The 5784-nt window shown below is 28.6% G+C and overlaps 1 long non-coding RNA gene across 1 annotated transcript; it reads right to left on the bottom strand.

Moving 5' to 3' along the window:
* Positions 1-646: 646 nt before the first annotated feature.
* Positions 647-991, bottom strand: LOC115231748. Its single transcript, XR_003883546.1, has 3 exons — positions 951-991; positions 860-904; positions 647-818 (listed from the first exon to the last, which is right to left on the bottom strand). It is a non-coding gene; the product is annotated as an uncharacterized LOC115231748 (long non-coding RNA).
* Between the last annotated feature and the right edge of the window lie 4793 nt (positions 992-5784).

Below are 5784 nucleotides of genomic sequence, written 5' to 3'. Positions count from 1 at the left end.
GGTTTATGAAAAATTATTTTGTTTGGTCTTTTTTTGATATTTGTTTTTAGAAGAAAGGAAGACGGGGGAAGCAGACCAAGGGAACTTTCCCTCAAAATGGAGTTCAGGTCAACGGGGTGGAACAAGATGGAGATATTGCTAATAATGAGTGGCTTTCTGGCGTTGATATGAAACGATTGGGTTTTTTGCTTATTTTTATTTTAGAATCGTGTGTTAGAAACCGTAATGTGAAAAAGTTGAGTAATTAGTAATTGTTTGTGGGATTTTTTATTGTTGGCAATAAATTCTTATAATTTTATTATTTTTTGAAATTTGTTTGATAATTAAATATTTATTAGTTTATCTTTGGATAGCAGTAAAATTGATTTAAAACTTTAAATATTAACAATACGTTTATTTTTTAATTTTAGAAATTTTCTCTCATTGAACACAAACGACATATCCCCAATTATTTATTAAAACAGTTATTCCGATATCTTCTTATGGTTAAAAATAAGTATAATAAGATTTTAGGTATTTTTTTATATGAAAGTTGTTAATCATGATTTTTTATATTAAAAATCATTGCAAAATTTAAGAATTTAACTTGTTGACAAAATTGAGTTGCAATTTTGACATTAACAAATATTATGTGGTAATTCTTTTATGTTATTTTCAAACCAAAAATTGAAATTGTTAATTAGTTTAATATTATAAGAATAACTTAGATCTCTGTGTCCGATAGAAATGAGTCTCCGCAAACTGAAACGGTCCCAACGCTTTCGCAGTCGAACAAAAATTGGTCGTTGAATTCCTCATTTAACTCTTCAAGCAACTCTCTAAAAACGATTTTTAATAATTTTTAAATATTTTAACAAACGTTAATTTATCTGATAAGTGTTGGAATTTTGCATTGCTCGAGTCTCTATAAGTTTTTTAAATAAATTTAATTAAAAATATTATTTTCAAACGTTATATCTGATATGTCGTTTGGTTTTCTCTTCATGTATACCGAATATCAGATCTAATTTATTAAAAACATTTTTTTGAATTTAAACAATTTCCAATTTGCTTAAACATATTATTTATACAAATTTTAATAAAGTTAAAAATAAAAGTTCGATTAGTGTTCGAATTAATAAAAAATAATGAATAAATGTTTATTTTGATTTAAAATTTTATATGAATTTTTGAAGGTGTAGGTTTTTTTGTTAGAAGATAAAAATCAGACTCTTTTTATCTAAAATAAACTTATAAAAATCGATTTTTTTAGAAATTCTAATTATTTTGGAATTTAATTCCATTAAAAATACTTCTATGTAACAGTTAAAAGTCTAATTAAAAAAGTTAAAAATAAAAAACAAAGCTTCAAATGATTCAATTTTTTAGACAATTTAAAATGATTTCAAAATATTTTTTAATGAAATTTTCATGCATTGAAACAATATTCCTAGAAAGTTGATCTAAGATATTGAGATGTTCTACAGTTTGAATTTAAGTTTAATGGGATTAAAAATGCTAATCACCACAATAGCATGTGTTTTTATTCTTTATGATTTTCGGAATTTAAATAGAATTTGTTGGTTTGAATGTCTATTCAAAGATGAGCATATTGATTTGTTTTGATCAAAAATCCATTAAAAATCAAAATAGCTAACATTAACAGATTTTTTTATACAAAAGTCTTTCAATAAGAGTTTAAAGGTTAAATTAATCGGCCAGCAAGCCGGATGGAACAGCTGTTCCCACGCACAACGACCAACAGGATCCTTTGGATTAGGAATGTAAATTCCCTAGGATCCTTGGAGCGTAATGAACAGAGGTGGCCAAGTTTCTTCAGATGATCAACTGTCTTTGTGCCAAAGACGCACGAAGTCTCAACAACAATTGGCCAAAACCAAAAGCCGTCTAACAAGCCCCGGTATTTTTCGGATTTTGTATATTCAGCCCTATTAGCACGGGACCCGGGCAGAGAGGCGGATTCGTTGATGGCCGACTTAGAGAAGGAATCAACACACGTGGCATCCCAAACTAGTGGTTTACCATCGTCGAAAGCGAACAACGTCGAGCCATCAGGCCTTTTTCCATCACCACGGTCAAGACCAATTGGCTCAAGGACAGAAGGATACCCTGCCTTTTCGAGGGCATGGAGAATATCTTGTTTAGAGCCGAATGACGAGGTATGCGACCTGCGCTTTTCTTGCAGGAAAGGGCATGGAGCCCGTATGTGTCCATCGTTGATCCACACCGGCAGGGGTGGGGATTACAAATCGGTAGTCCGAGACGAAGGCATATTCTGAGTTTTCAAATTATATTCAGTGATAATTCTCTTATTAATAACCCTAAATCTTATATAAAACAGAAAATTATTGAAATTCCAACATTATAAAAATGCTAAAAATCAGACAAGGAAGTATCCCCAAACACTGAAATTGTTTCAATGCTATCGGCATCGCTATCAGCTTCGCTTTCTAAAAATAGATATCTTTTTAGATTTAATATTTTAGAATACAGATCATTTTCAGATGTTAGCTGATTGTTTTCCTCGCGAAAGTTTCTGCAAATTTAAAAAAACTTTGTATATACAATTTATCCATTGTATTATCTAACATGTGATTCTCTTCTAGACAACAAAATAATTTTTGATTTTAAGATTTGATTATTATATTCAGCCCAGGGTAAAAAGTCAAAAAAATTATTTTTTAATGTTAAAAAAATTATAATTTAAATTAAATAAAATCTTATTTTCTTCTTTGAAAATATCTTAAATTTATTAATTTTTGTAGGATGTTAGATTTGTTGTTTTTTGAGTATCTGAATCATTTTAAATTTATAATTTTTAAAAGTTTACTATTTATAAATATGTCAGTAGTCTACAATTAAAGGAGTGGCAACCACAACAATTATGGATTTATTATGGGAAAACCATATTTTTAAAATTAAAAGTAAATGATTTTTAAGTCGATCCAATCTAAATCTTTTTTAGTTTTTTATTATGTCTACTTTTCTCAAAATTTATACCAGTAAGTTAAAATTAAGTATTCTATTCAAATTTAATAGGAAAAAGGAATAAAACCAATATTAAGAAAATCGATTGAATTAATTAGTATGACCCTAGGATAGCGTGTGAATTTCCGCGGACAATTGCACACGAAATCCTCTGATAGGAAAAAGAATTTTTCGGGATATAAGAAATAAAATATTTTTTACAAAATTTAATCAAACTTTTAACAGATCTGCACTTGAAGTGTTTAAAGTGTTTAAAGTGTTTAAAGTGCACAAATTTCCTAAATATTTTGTGTATACGAGTTCTATTATTTTTAAAAGCACGTTCACAGAACCAAAGAATGTAAATTAACTAAGGTCCTTTTTGTGCCACACGTTTCGAGATTTTATTCTCCAAGCTTCTCCATCGGTATCTGTTTCTCACGTCTTCTAGGTTTTTTCCAATTTTATTAAGAACCTTGTTTAGAAGAACAAGGAGAGTGACTCTAGGTTTTTCTTTGAAGGATGTTTTGTTTTCATTGTCAAAGTAATTGTCTATTGTAATTTTTGCGGGAGTGTTTATGTCAATTCTAAGTACATGACCAAATAGCCTCCATCTTGATTCGATAATTTCAGTACTTATTGGAACCAATTATTTCATAGAGTACAATTTCTTGTTGGAAATCTTTGTTGCCCAATCTAGGCTGAGTAAATTGCGTAATAGCTTTCGATAAAATGTGTCTATTTTCTTGAGTTCTAACTCTGTGACTCTCCATGTACTCGAGTTGTAGACAAGTACGGTTTTATATACGAGTTGTATAGCCTTATTCAGAGTTTTGTTTTTATTAGCTTTGGTCGACTTGCATTTCTTATACATTGGACTGGATAGCACTCTTTTATATATCATGTCCTTGCTATCATAAAGTAGCGATCTCAGTTTCCTTTTTTCCTTTAGTTTTCATCAATGTTTTAATTCCCTTGTAATTCTTATGTGTTCGGTCTTTTCTTTATTAACATGTAGGGACCAATTCTTAAATTCGTTGGGAATTTTTTTAAAAACAAGTTTGAATTCCAAATACTTTTCTGACTCAAAGTCTATGCCATCTGCATATATAATGGAACCAATTATTTCATATGCCAGGTCCTCCACATTGATCCGCCACATGCCAGGTCCTCCACATTTAATTCTGAGAGCTCTCAGTGAGGCCTCCCCGTATAAGATGAATAAAATTCAAGATAGAGAGTCTCCCTGAGGTGTTCCAACCGTAGTCGTGAAAAGCATCGATGTCATATTCCTAAGCCGTACAGCTTATTCAGTACTAGATAAAAGAAAACGGATCAGCCATGTATTATCTTCATCCAGAAAACTCTAAAATTCTATTAAGTTCTATTAACTAACTAAAATAGTTAAATCATTATTAATATTGCATGATGATTATGATGGCAGTCTCTGAGGTCCTTACACTCTATCTACAATGTTTCTCAAATTTTTGTTACAATTTATAAATTTGAATGTTCAGGCAATACATATTTTTTTATTGATTTAATGAAAGAATTATATTTTTGATTGTTTGCTAGTTTCTTATCGGAATCTACCATAGAACAAGTTTTCTTTACGGAATCAAACATTGTTCTATTTTTGGTTTTTTACCTAAATAATTAAATAACCCGACAAGATCAGTTTTTTATCAAGTAATTGAATAGGATGTACATTTATTGAGCAAAGTTTTAGTATAATTGTTAATTTCTTTGAAATTTGAATTTGAATAAAGTTCTATTTGTTTATCAGATGTTTCTTCTTTTCGTTTATAATAAAATATTATAAAATAGTCCACTACAGGCAATCCCTGTTTTTTTAACTTTTAAAGTGCTGATTCTACATGAATGTATTAATATTTTGATATCAAATTACATGAACGTTAATTTCTTTTAATCGTTTAATAAAAATGAAGTTAACAATTATAATTCTATGTTTAATCTAATCTCAGATAGAGACAGGATTTATAAATGAAGGTCATTCAATGTTTCAATTTTGGTTCATGATTAATATGTGTTTAAGAATTCTTTACAACTCAATAAGACACAATTTCTCACAATTTTGCTTTCAAAAAACGAAATGCCAATTGTTCTCAATTTGAAATCTAAATTTTTTAATTAACTTTTATTTTTTTATTATAAACCGTTCCCTACCTGTGTTGGTTTGTCAGAATATTTCGCTAAAGTGAACCAAACTGAATTTTAACGATAATATTTTTGATTGAAAAATTCTATTTGTTGAGGAATTGGAAAGAATAGTTTTATTAAATTATAACAATTCAATTTCAACTTTAAAAATTAAATAATTAATTACACTTTAATAAATTTGGACTAACCAAAAAATAATCTTTCAAATGTTAATGGAAATAAATAATAGAGATATTAACCTTTCTGTTACCGTCTAAGATCTACTGTTGGTCCCAGATGGTTTAGATGTGAATTGCTTGCTTCCTGTGTTGCCAATAACTAATTTGGATTGCCCAGTCATATTTGATTTGTTTATTTGATTGATTATAATAGGCTACAAATAATCCGCTAAATGATTACTTATCATTGTGGAATACCGACGGTTACAAAAATAGTGAGTGTCTAATATACAGGCGTACAATTTAGAAGACTTATGGAAAGCAATGACTTAGCGTCGAGGACAATATTTTAGAAATATTGAAATTGTTAAAATTTTTAAATTTTAAAAATTAAAAACCCTTAATAATAAACTATTTTTATAAAGCAGAGAAATGAAAAATGAGAAATTTGAAATATAATTTATCTTAAAATATGAAA

This window comes from Octopus sinensis, unplaced genomic scaffold (genome assembly GCF_006345805.1).
Source record: "Octopus sinensis unplaced genomic scaffold, ASM634580v1 Contig18758, whole genome shotgun sequence".
NCBI lineage: Eukaryota > Metazoa > Mollusca > Cephalopoda > Octopoda > Octopodidae > Octopus > Octopus sinensis.
The sequence above is the reverse complement of the archived record's forward strand: the minus strand, read 5'-3'. Positions and strand labels throughout refer to the sequence as shown.